This window comes from Arachis ipaensis, chromosome B10 (genome assembly GCF_059453495.1).
Source record: "Arachis ipaensis isolate K30076 ecotype BB chromosome B10, ASM5945349v1, whole genome shotgun sequence".
Classification (NCBI taxonomy): Eukaryota; Viridiplantae; Streptophyta; class Magnoliopsida; order Fabales; family Fabaceae; genus Arachis; species Arachis ipaensis.
This window is the reverse complement of record NC_142435.1, coordinates 45,424,975-45,438,590: the sequence shown is the minus strand read 5'-3', so window position 1 is coordinate 45,438,590 and position 13,616 is coordinate 45,424,975. Positions and strand designations below refer to the sequence as shown.

The 13,616-nt window shown below is 39.0% G+C and overlaps 1 non-coding gene across 1 annotated transcript; it reads left to right on the top strand.

The window, feature by feature from the left end:
• The first annotated feature begins 3,098 nt into the window (after nt 1–3,098).
• Nucleotides 3,099–3,206, top strand: LOC148579887 (small nucleolar RNA R71). Its single transcript, XR_015895675.1, has one exon. It is a non-coding gene; the product is annotated as a small nucleolar RNA R71 (small nucleolar RNA).
• The last annotated feature ends 10,410 nt before the right edge of the window (nt 3,207–13,616 follow it).

Below are 13,616 nucleotides of genomic sequence, written 5' to 3'. Positions count from 1 at the left end.
AATCAAAATCAAGAAGCATACGAGAAAGAACAGAGTCTTACCGAATTCAGAAGGAGGCGGGCTCAACCGGTGGTGGTCACTGTTGCTGTCGATGGTTGTGGGTGGCGACGAGGAGGCGGGCTCGGCCGGTGGTGGTCGCGGCTTCTGTCGATGGTTGTGGGTGGCGACGAGGAGGCGGGCTCGGCCGGTGGTGGTCGCTGTTGCTGTCGATGGTTGTGGGTGGCGACAAGGAGGCGGGCTCGGCCGGTGGTGGTCGCGGCTGCTGTGGATGGTTGTGGGTGGCGACGATGAGGCGGCTTCAACGCGGTGAATGAAGAGCGCTGCTGGGTGGCGACTGAGGAGCGCTCCGGAATCTGGTCTCTGGAGCTTGGTGGGCGGTGGCGCTGCTGGCCTTGGTGAATGGTGGGTGAAGGGGGAAGAAATGGGAGGCTGGGAGCTTGGGTGTTTGGTGGTTGAGTGATTAGTGATTAGGGTTAGGTTAACGACTCCGCCAGTTTCTTTTTTTTTTTTAAAATAGCCAAAACGACGTCGTTTGGCTTTTGAATTTCCAAACCACTGAACCGCTAAAAAACCGGACGGTTCTTCTGGTTTGCCGGTTAACCGCTGGTTTGATCGGTTTTTTAACCGGTTCTTTGCCATTCGGTTTTTGAGGTTACCCGAATCGGCTAGGTAACCGGTTCCCGGTTTTCAGAACTATGATAAAAACACAAAGTGAAGAGACATTATTGTCCGACATGGTCCAAGTGTTCGGCACTATAAGGAAACACGGCATGCGACTCAATCTTGCAAAATGCACCTTTGCAGTAGAAGCTGGCAAGTTCTTAGGTTTTATGCTCACACAAAGAGGAATTGAGGCAAATCCGATAAATGCCAGGCCATACTCAACATGAAGAGCCCAACTTGTGTCAAAGAGGTACAACAACTCAACGGGAGATTGGCAGCCTTGTCCAGATTCCTAGTGGGGTCAAGAACTTAACATCCCTGCTCCAATTAGGTATGTAAAATGCCCTTAGAGTGCATGTCTGGCATTAAACGCCAGCTTGCTGCTTGTTTCTGGCGTTTAACGCCACTTCCATGCTCTGTTCTGGTGTTAAACGCCAGTCTGGTGCTTGTTTCTGGCATTTAACGCCAGCTTGATGCTTCTTTCTGGCGTTAAACGCCAGTTTGATGCTTCTTACCGGCGTTTAAATGCCAGTAAGTTCTTCCTCCAGGGTGAGCTACTTTTAAAGCTGTTTTTCATTCTGTTTTTGATTTTTCAGTAGTTTTTGTGACTCCACATGATCATCAACCTAAAAAAACATAAAATAATAATAGAAAATAAATAGATATAATTAAATAACATTAGGTTGCCTCCCAACAAGCGCTTCTTTAATGTCAATAGCTTGACAGTGAGCTCTCATGGAGCCTCACAGATGTTCAGAGTATTGTTGGGACCTCCCAACACCAAACTTAGAGTTTGAATGTGGGGGTTCAACACCAAACTTAGAGTTTAGTTGTGGCCTCCTAACACCAAACTTAAAGTTTGACTGTGGGGGCTTTAGTTGACTCTGCAGTGAGAGAAGCTTTTCATGCTTACTCTCCATAGTTACAGAAGGAGATCCTTGAGTTTTAAACATAAGGTTGTCCTCATTTAGTTGCAGGACCAATTCTCCTCTGTCTACATCAATCACAGCTCTTGCTGTGGCTAGGAAGGGTCTTCCAAGGATGATGGATTCATCCTCATCCTTCCCAGTATCTAGGATTATGAAATCAGCAGAGATGTAAAGGCCTTCAACCTTTACTAGCACGTCGTGTACTAGTCCGTAAGCCTGTTTTCTTGAGTTGTCTTCCATCTCTAATGAGATTCTGGCAGCTTGCACCACAATGATCCCAAGTTTCTCCATTACAGAGAGTGGCATTAAGTTTATTCCTGACCCCAGGTCACACAGAGCCTTCTCAAAGGTCATGGTGCCTATGTTACATGGTATTAGGAATTTACCAGGATCCTGTTTCTTTTGAGGAAATTTCTGCCTATCCAATGCATTCAGTTCATTGGTGAGCAAGGGAGGTTCATCTTCCCAAGTCTCATTATCAAATAATTTGGCATTCAGCTTCATGATTCCACCAAGGTACTTAGCAACTTGCTCTTTAGAAATATCTTCATCCTCTTCAGAGGAAGAATACTCATCAGAGCTCATGAAGGGCAGAAGCAAGTTGAATAGAATCTCTATGGTCTCTGTATGAGTCTCAGATTCCTTCAGGTCCTCATTGAGGAATCCCTAAGTGTTCAGAGGATGTCCCATGAGGTCTTCCTCATTGGGATTCACGTCCTCCTCCTCCTTTCTGGGTTCGGCCACACCAAGTAAGGTAATGGCCTTGCACTCTCTTTTTGGATTCTCTTTTGTATTACTTGGGAGAGTACTAGGAGGAGTTTCAGTGACTCTTTTACTCAGCTGGCCCACTTGTGCTTCCAAATTTCTAATGGAGGACCTTGTTTCATTCATGAAACTTAGAGTGGCCTTAGATAGATCAGAGACTATATTTGCTAAGCTAGATGGATTCTGCTCAGAATTCTCTGTCTGTTGCTGAGTGAATGATGGAAAAGGTTTTCTATTGCTGAACCTGTTTCTTCCACCATTATTAAAGCCTTGTTGAGGCTTTTGTTGATCCTTCCATGAGAAATTTGGATGATTTCTCTATGAGGGATTATAGGTGTTTCCATAGGGTTCACCCATGTAATTCACCTCTGCTATTGCAGGGTTCTCAGGATCATAAGCTTCTTCTTCAGAAGATGCCTCTTGAGTACTGTTGGATGCAGCTTGCAATCCATTCAGACTCTGAGAAATCATATTGACTTGCTGAGTTAATATTTTATTCTGAGCCAATATGACATTCAGAGTATCAATTTCAAGAACTCCCTTCCTCCGAGGCGTCCCATTACTCACAGGATTCCTTTCATAAGTGTACATGAACTGGTTATTTGCAACCATGTCAATGAGTTCCTGAGCTTCTGCAGGTGTTTTCTTTAGGTGAATGGATCCACCTGCAGAATGGTCCAATGACATCTTAGACAATTCAGACAGACCATCATAGAATATATCCAGGATGGTCCATTCTGAAAGCATGTCAGAAGGACACTTCTTGGTCAGTTCATTGTATCTCTCTCAAGCTTCATAGAGGGATTCACCTTCTTTCTGTTTGAAGGTTTGAACATCCACTCTAAGCTTGCTAAGCTTTTGAGGAGGAAAGAACTTGGCTAAGAAAGTCGTGACCAGCTTATCCCAAGAGTTCAGGCTATCTTTAGGTTGAGAGTCCAACCATATTCTAGCTCTGTCTCTCACAGCAAACGGGAAAAGCATAAGCTTGTAGACCTCGGAATCAACCCTATTGGTCTTAACAGTATCACAGATCTGCAAGAATTTAGTTAAGAACTGAAAAGGATCTTCTGATGGAAGTCCATGAAACTTGCAGTTCTGTTGCATCAGAGAAACTAATTGAGGCTTTAGCTCAAAATTGTTTGCTCCAATGGCAGGGATTGAGATGCTTCTTCCATGTAAATTGGAATTTGGTGCAGTAAAGTCACCAAGCATCTTCCTTGCATTGTTATTATTTTCGGCCATGTCTCCTTCTTTTTCGAAAATTTCTGTCAGATTTTCTCCAGAGAGTTGTGCTTTAGCTTCCCTTAGCTTCCTCTTCAGACTCCTTTCAGGTTTAGGATCAGCTTCAACAAAAATGTTCTTATCCTTGTTCTTGCTCATATTAAAAAGAAGAAAACAGAAAAGAAGAGGAATCCTCTATGTCACAGTATAGAGATTCCTTTATGTGAGTAGAAGAAGAAAAGAAATTCGAACACAGAAAGAGGGAGAGGTTTCGAATTTTTAAGAAGAAGAGAAGTAATAGTAGATAAATAAATAATTAGGAGATGAGAGAGAAGAATTTTCGAAAATCATCGAAAAGAAAAGAAAAATATTTTTGTTTTTAATTTAAAATTAAAGTTAAAATTCGAAAATTAAGAAGGGAAAATAAAATTAAAATTTAAAACAAATAGTTGATTAAAAAGGAATTTTGAAAAAGAGGAAGGTGATTTTCGAAAATTTAAATAGAGAATTAGTTAGGTAGTTTTGAAAAAGATATGATTGAAATAGTAAACTTTTAAAATCAAACAAAAAGTTAAGTAGTTAATAATAAAAAGATTTGAAAATCAAATTTTGAAAAGATAAGAGGTTAGAAAGGATTTTGAAATTGATTTTGAAAAAGATGTAATTGAAACTTATTTTAAAAAAGATTTGAAAAAGAATTTTAAAAAGATTTGATTTTGAAAATTAAAGTTGATTACTTGACTAACAAGAAACTAAAAAGATATGATTCTAGAGTTTAAAGATTGAACCTTTCTTACTAGGCAAGTAACAAACTTAAAATTTTTGAATCAATCACATTAATTGTTAGCATTAATTTCGAAAATATGAAATAGAAATAAGAAAAAGATTTTGAAAATAAATTTTGAAAATTTCGAAATTATGAAAGAAAAAATGAAAAAGATTTGATTTTTGAAAAAGATTTGAAAAGATAGAATTTTTAAATTGAAAATTTGATTTGACTCATAAGAAACAATTAAATTTAAAAACTTTTGATTAAATCAAATCAAATTTTCGAAAATTTATGAGAAGAGAAAGGGAAAGATTTTTTTTATTTTTAAATTTTTAATAAAGAAAGAGAAAAACATCAAAAAGACTCAATACATGAAAATTTTGGATCAAAATAAATGATGCATGCAAGAACACTATGAATGTCAAGATGAACACCAAGAACACTTTGAAGATCAAGATGAACATCAAGACTTATTTTTAAAAATTTTTAAGAAAAGAAAAACATGCAAGACACTAAATTTAGAAATTTTTAATTTTTAGACACTATGAATGCAAGAATGCATATGAAAAACAAGAAAAGACACAAAACATAGAAATGCAAAGATCAAACAAAGCAAATCATCAAGAACAACTTGAAGATTATGAAGAAGAAAGAAACTCAATGCATGTGTTCTTCGAAAATTTAAGAAAAGTTAAAAGCATGCAATTGACACTAAACTTACAATTAGACACTAGACTCAAACAAGAAACATCAAATTATTTTTGATTTTATGATTTTATAATTTTTTTTTTTTTTGGATTTTTCGAAAATTCTTTTGAAAAGGAAAATAAGGATTTCAAAATTTTTTATAGGAATTCCAGGAATCTTGCAATGTTAGTCTAAAACTCCGGTCTAGGAATTAGACATGGCTTACTAGCCAGCCAAGCTTTCAGTGAAAGCTCCGGTCCAAAACACTAGACATGGCCAATGGCCAGCCAAGCTTCAGCATACATAGTTCAAGCATGTGAAGAAGAAGCCTCAGTCCAAAAAAATTTAGACATGGCTTTACAGTCAGCCAGGATTCAACATATCCCATGAAATTCCAGAATTCCTTCTTAAAAATTCTGAAGAACATAAATTAAATTTTTTTTTTTGAAAATTTTTTTCGAAAATAAAAGAATAAAAATAAAAAGCTTAAAATTAAAATAAAATTACCTAATTTGAGCAACAAGATGAACCGTCAGTTGTCCAAACTCGAACAATCCCCGACAACGGTGCCAAAAACTTGGTGTGGGAAATCGTGATCGTTCATTCCTTGGTAACGGCGCTGAAAACTTTATACGCACGTTCTTAATCTTAGTTCTTTGTCTCAACTTCGCACAACTAACCAGCAAGTGCACTGGGTCGTCCAAGTAATAAACCTTACGTGAGTAAAGGTCGATCCCACGGAGATTGTCGGCTTGAAGCAAGCTATGGTCACCTTGTAAATCTCAGTCAGGCGGATTCAATTGGTTATGGAGATTTGATAATTAAAATATAATTAAAATATAAAATAAAGATAGAGCTACTTATGATTCATTGGTGAGAATTTCAGATAAGCGTATAGAGATGCTTTTGTTCCTTCTGAACCTCTGGTTTTCTACTGTCTTCATCTAATCCTTCATACTCCTTTCCATGGCAAGCTTTATGTAGGGCATCACCGTTGTCAATGGCTACTTCCCGTCCTCTCAGTGAAAATAGTCCAAAATGCGCTGTCACCGCACGGCTAATCATCTGTCGATTCTCGATCACACTGGAATAGGATTTAGTAATCCTTTTACGTCTATCACTACGCCCAGCACTCGCGAGTTTGAAGCTCGTCACAGCCATCCCTTCCCAGATCCTACTCGGAATACCACAGACAAGGTTTAGACTTTTCGGATCTCAAGAATGGCCGCCAATAATTCTATCCTATACCACAAAGACTCTGATCGTAAATCAGGAGGCTAAGAGATATGCATTCAAGCTTGTTTGCATATAGAACGGAAGTGTTTGTCAGGCACGCGTTCATAAGTGAGAATGGTGATGAGCGTCACATAATCATCACATTCATCATGTTCTTGTGTGTGAATGGATATCTTAGAGAAGAAATAGGCTTGAATTGAATAGAAAAATAGTAGTACTTTGCATTAATTCATGAGGAACAGCAGAGCTCCACACCTTAATCTATGGTGTGTAGAAACTCTACCGTTAAAAATACATAAGAACAAGGTCCAGGAATGGCCGAATGGCCAGCCCCTTAAACGTGATCAAAGGATCAAAATATAATCCAAAGATGTAAATACAGTAGTAAAAAGTCCTATTTATACTAAACTAGTTACTAGGGTTTACAGAAATGAGTAAATGATGCAGAAATCCACTTCCGGGCCCACTTGGTGTGTGCTTGGGCTGAGTATTGAAACTTTCATGTGTAGAGGTCTTCCTTGGAGTTAAACGCCAGTTTGTAACCTGTTTCTGGCATTTAACTCTGCTTTGCAACCTGTTTCTGGCATTTAACTCCAGAATAGGGCAGAGAGCTGGCGTTGAACGCCAGTTTGCATCATCTAAACTCGGACAAAGTATGGACTATTATATATTTCTGGAAAGCCCTGGATGTCTAATTTCCAACGCAATTAAGATCGCGCCATTTGGACTTCTGTAGCTCCAGAAAATCTACTTTGAGTGCAGGGAGGTCAGAATCTAACAGCATCTACAGTCCTTCTTCAACCTCTGAATCTGATTTTTGCTCAAGTCCCTCAATTTCAGCCAGAAAATACCTGAAATCACAGAAAAATACACAAACTCGTAATAAAGTCCAGAAATGTGATTTTTATTTAAAAACTAATAAAAATATACTAAAAACTAATTAAATCATACTAAAAACTATGTAAAAATAATGCCAAAAAGCGTATAAATTATCCGCTTATTAGCGTCCGCGTCCAATCCTCTTCTGCTGCTTACACGTACGCGTGGGCGACACTTCTGCGTCCCTGCTATCTTCTGCCCATCCACGCGTACGCGTGGATGGCGCGTGCGCGTCAATCCCACGACGTAGAAACACTGCAGGGCGCCCTTTTTTTTTCAAATCCTTCCCTTCTTCTCTCCACTTCCATCATTACTTCTCTATTCCGAACCCCCTTCTTCAACCCCTTCTACCACCCTTCCTCAGTCCCTCTCACCGGCGGTATTAATCACCGGTGACCACCACTTCCGGTGGTCCCACACTCTTCTCTCTCCTCTCTTTTCCCATTTTTTTCTCTTCTCCTCTCTTTTCACCTACATTCTCCGTTACCTTCTTCTCCCTCTCAAGGTATTCCCACTTTTCCCTTTTCTTTTTTTTGCTTCTTTATTTTTTTTTCTTTCATTAGTTGCGTTTCTTTGCTTTCCTTCTTAGTTAGCTCATTATTCATGCTTACTTGTTTGTTTGCTTTTTTCTTTCTTTTTCATTTTTTTTCATGGGTGTTAAGGGTAAAGATATCTCTTGCATTAGTGGGTTAAATTGTTATATTTGATTTTCTTGCAATATGTGGTGCTCTATGATGATTGACAATACTTTGTGGGATGCTACATTGTTACATTTCCTCCATTTGTTCATTACTTAAGGGTTGCACACCTAGTGTTTGATGAAAGGCACATATGAGTTTTGGTTTCAAATTTGATTTAATACTCTCCACTTGGTGTTCTTTCTCACTCACCTGCTTCCTCCTATGTGCATTGAGCCTATTACTCTTCAATTTTTCATGTTCGCATGCTCATCCCGTATAACTTGCTTCTTGTTATTGATGTTTGAGTGTATGCCTTTCATGCCTTCTACTTGCATGCTTATACCACTTTTGCATCACATGCTAGTGACTTGCCATTGTTTCCATTGTTGTCTTAGTCACATGTCGCAGCTGTCGTATATTTAAGACACTTATTCTTTTATGGCTTCTTTCCTACTTGCATGATTACCATTTATGAGTGTTTCTTTGAGTTTAATGTCTCCTCCTTTCCCCCTTTCATAGGATGGCCATCAAAAAGGATAAGAAAAAGGCACCCAAGAAGGCGCCCACTAAAACAACACCTCAAAGATCTACCAACAAGGTGCACCAAGCACCTAAGGCTAAGCCCCTCCTCAAGAACGCAAGGAGCATCATTAATGTTAATGCACTAGAAAAGGATAACCCTGTGAGGGATCCAACTAAGTTCCCCAACCGATACTGTGAGCTCGTATATCCCATGATAATTGAAAGGAACTATCACGCTGAGCCTCTTCTTGCCCCTCCGGCTCATGTTGTTCCATTTGTGATGCCCTACATCGAGCGACGGCAATTGGGGTTTCTCATGAGACAACCGCAGGAGGCCAACCTATCTTGGGTGGTGGAGTTTTACTCTAACTACCACTCACCTTCTCTTGCATCGATTTTTGTGCATCAAAAGCAAGTCCCCATCATGGAGGAAGTGATTCAAGGAGTGCTTAGGACCGGTCCAATGGTGGATGGGATTGACGCTTACCAAGAGGTCTTGTTGCAGCGTTGTGAATATGGTTTCGATTGGGATGCCATCCTCCGGGTCATTGCCATACCCGAGTCGTTTTGGACTCGAGGGGGAATGAGACCCCGGCCCAAGGGCATTGACGCGCGTTTTCTCACTGTAGAGGCTCAGGTATGGGCCCAAATCTTAGCCCATTATGTGCTCCCAAGCACCCACGGGTCATCCATCACCGCCGAGCTAGCCTTATTGGTTTGGTGCATACTTACAGAGAAACCGATCAACATCCCATCTATCATCCGACAAGCCATGGGGCGTATCCATGCTAAGGAAAACCTACCCTTCCCCGCTTTGGTGACCGAGTTAGTTGCCGCAGCCGGTGTTCTCCAGGAGACTAAGGATCGGAAGGCCATGATCCCGGTGGATGGTAATGTTGTCCCAACCGGAAAATATCTCAAGCCCCCAACAAGCAATGGAGACCTTGATATAGCTATTCCCATAGGCATTCCTACTACTTCATCCGTACCACCAAGATCATTCCACCAACGGCTAGAAGATCTCCATAAGAAGATGGACCGATATAAACAGTGGAACCAATGCCAGTTTACTTATGTCAAGAAGCTTTTGGGTTTTATGACCCCACCTATGGAGGATCCGGAGATTTTCACTTCCACCTCAGACTTGAGCAAAGATAGCGTGGATGGAAGGGATACTAGAAGCTCCAAGACCGTTCGCCCCTTGCGCCTCACCAATAGCACGGAGGACCGTGCTAAGTCTTAAGTGTTGGGAGGTCGTTCGACTGGCCTCCGTAGGTAACACCCAAATAAACTTTGATTTCCTTTTAGTTAATTAGGATAGATTGCATAAGTAGGTTTTGCTTTTGAACACCTTTTGCATGATAGTTGTCTCTTAGTTAGGCCTATTTGGTTAAGGTAATGATTTCTTTCCCGAGAAACTAGAACTTTAGAGCAACCCTACCAATTTTGAAAATTTTGATGATAAGCTTGCTTGAGGAATGTATTTTGGAACATGGATCTTGAGTTGAGAACACAAGCAAGTGAGTCTTTAGCCTAATTGCGTGGCTACATCTTATAGCCACTTATCTTCCTTCTTGTGTGCATTGTTCTCCCTCTATGATTGTGATCCTTGGTTTGTTTGACTCTATATGTCAATTATTGTATGTATGAATGCATGTATGTGATTGAGGCTATCATTTCACTTAACCACTCACCCAAATGGCCTTACCTTATAACAACCTTTGTAACCAACTTTGAGCCTACGATTAACCCACTTGTTCTTAATTTTAGCACATTACAAGCCAAAAGTGGAAAACCATGAATGCCCTTATTTGAATCTTTGATTAGCTTAGGCTGGTGTGTGTGTGTGTGTGTGTGTGTGTGTGTGTGTGTGTGTGTGTGTGTGTGTGTGTGTGTGTGTGTGTGTGTGTGTGTGTGTGTTGTGTGTGTGTGTGTGTGTGTGTGTGTGTGTGTGTGTGTGTGTGTGTGTGTGTCATTCAAGTGTGGGGAAACGAGGGACATTGGTTAAGGTAAGAGCATGTTGTTTTTGTTAAAAATATTGGGAAGTGAGTACATACTCATGTGTTGACTAAATATGTAGACCGTATGCGTTAATAAGAAAAACAAAAAGAAAAGAAAAAAATGAATAATGAAAAAAAAAGAAGTAGAAAAGAAAAGAAAAAGGAAAAGAACGGAAGGAAAATGGGACAAAATGCCCCAAAGTAAGGCAACAACAATCAATGCATATGTGTAGTGACCAAAGGAGAATGCATGAGTATGTGGAAAAGTGAGGAATGGGTAGTTAGGTTAGTACATAATTGTATAGTATGTTATATAGATTAGGTGGGAAACCGAGGTTAATCAAAAGATTCAATTTCTAGTCCACTTGGCCAAGTATATAACCCTACCTTGACCCTAGCTCCATTACAACTTAAGAAAAGACCTCATGATATGTGTATGCATGCGTAGAATAATTATTGATTGTTAGAGGAAGAACAAATTTTGAAAAAGCATGAAATAGAGAAGAATGGAGTGATCAACCCTATACACCGAGCGAATAGAGTGCAAACACTTCCGGTGAGGGTTCGAGACCCAATTCCGTGTTTTCGGCTCTCACGAGCATTCTCCATGCAAGTTGTGCGCACTTCACTTTGATGATTGGAATTGGTAGAGTTCATATATTGTTTACTATTTTGCCCTACGTGCTTACATGTGTTCTTGGAAGGTTGATTTGCCTTTTGATCAAGTAGGTAGTAGCATTCTTTTTAGTTGCATCCATATAGGAAGATTGCATCTCATAAATCCCATTCTATTGTGATTCTTTGATCTTTGGCCTTCTTTTAAGAATGAGGACATGCTTGGTCTAAGTGTGGGGAGGTTGATAAACCCTATTTTTAGGGTTTATCTTGTATAGATTTTTAGGGTTTTATCAATGATCTTATACACTTATTCATATGAAATGCATGATTTTATGTTCCCTTCCCGATTTTGCTTCATGGATGGAAACATGCTTCTTTTACATTAAATTTGATACATTTTAATCCTCCTCTATTACCATTCAATGCCGTGATCCATTTGTTAAGTGATTTCAGAAGTTATGGGGCAAGGATGGCTTAGAAGAGAGAAAGGAAGCATGCATAAATGGAAGGAGCATGGAAAATTGGAGCTTTGGAGTTTGAGCAGTGACGCATACGCGTGCCTTGCGCGTACGCGTGGATGCGAGCCACTGAGATCAGCACGAAGAAGCTGAAGCCAGAAGCCGACGCATGTGTGTGGCTAAGCCAGAACCCCATGGATGCGCATGTGTGCTTTACGCATGCAGGTGGGTCATAAAGCTCTAAGGACGCGTACGCGTTGATGCCGCACGTGACTTTTAAAGAGAAAATGTGACTGGCGATTTCAGGGTAGTTACAGACACTATTTGGAGCAGAATTCTGGCGGTAAAAGACAGAAGAAGACCAAGGATTAAAGGGATCCACATCCATTCTCATTCATTCACTCATTCTAGATATTTTTAGTTAGTTTTTGGAAGTTACATTTTTAGAGAGAGAAACTCTAGCTTCTCTCTAGGGTTTTGCTTTTCTCAATTGGAATTCTCTTGGATCCATTGGTGAGATCTATTTTCAATTCACTTTTACATTGCTTCAAGTTGTAGATCTAATTCTCCTACTCTCAATTTAGTTCTTGTTGTTCAAGTTACTTGTGGATCTTAGATTTGAATTTTGTTACTTTGATTTCTATTAATGCATTGAGGTACTTCATGTCCATTGTTTGATTGTTGTTAATCTCTTGTAGTGAATTGCTTTGATTTTAAGTTTCTTCTCAATTTTACCATGTCTTTCATTCTTGTTCTCCAAGTGTTTGAGAAAATGCCAACTTTAGCTATGGAGTAGACTTTTCACTCTTGGCTTGGGGGTTGAGATATTGGAGACACTTGAATTATCAAAGTCCTTTGTTGATTATCAATTGGAAATTGCTAATTGATTTGAATGTCACTAAAGCTAGACTTCTATAGGGTTAGACAAGGACTTGTGAACTCAAATTGATTACTTTCACTTGACTTTCCTCCATAATAGAGGTTAACTAAGTGAAGAAACAACTAATTGTGGTCACAATCGATGGAAATTATGATGATAGGAAGTCCAATTCCCACCCCTAGCTAAGGCTTTTACATTGCTTGATTGATATTCAATTTTGTTAGCCTAATTACTCGTACCAAACTCCAAAACAACAAAAGCACCTCTAATCAATGATATGCACCTTAGAACAACTCCTAGGGAGAACGACTTGGGACTAATACTCTCGGTTATTGAATTTGGATTGTGGTGACAAAATTTACTTGTTTGATGTGAAATTGCATGTCGGTTTAGACTATACTCACGATTGAAATTATTGACAATTTCTATACCGGCATAAAAATATCTCATCAGATGGATGTATGTTTGCATTACTAGTGAGCCATATATCCCTAACCTTTGATTTGTTATTTGTTATTCTATAGTATACCTTGTTTATAGCAATTACTATAACTTTTAGATTATATATCTCCATGCTAACAAGAATGGAGATTTAGGAAGATATAATGGGAGAGAACCGTGGATCAGAGACTGGTCACTTGCTGATCTGAAGAAGATGGATGAAGAGGAAAGCACATCTCACTTGGTAAGGCATATGATAGATATATAATCTTTTAATAGTGATAAGTGTGAAAGAAATGTTAATCAGATCACTTCTTTTAAGCTCTAATGAAAATAAAACTTATACTTTGTCCACTGTAGGGGCTTCTAAATTTAATTGGGAAGATGTCTGGGTTACCAAAAAAGTACAATCGTGTATCAAAGAGAGGATGCATTAGAAAAAAAAAGTCTAATAGAAAGACTCGTAAAAAAGCTCCCACGGTAGATGAAAATGAGACCGACATACCGGCTGGTCATGCATCACCTGCTAAATTTGATGAACATCCTTCCAAAAAAAGGCAATTCAATGATTTTTCAATTTTGTTATAAAATTTTATTGCTCTAACCCGCGTCTTTTTAATAGTATTCTAGTATAATTATTTTTTAGATTTTGCATCTTTTTAATTGTATATAAAGTTTTACCATGTATAGAGTAATTAATTATTTATCTAATTTTAGAAGTGTGATATTGATGCTGTAACTTGTAGATCTATCTTTAAAAAACTGTTGGAACTACTTATCTTGAGCATGGCAATAGACTTTACATATGTAAATACATCTTTTTGTGTTTTAGCATTCACTTCATAACATAATAACTTTTAAAACTATG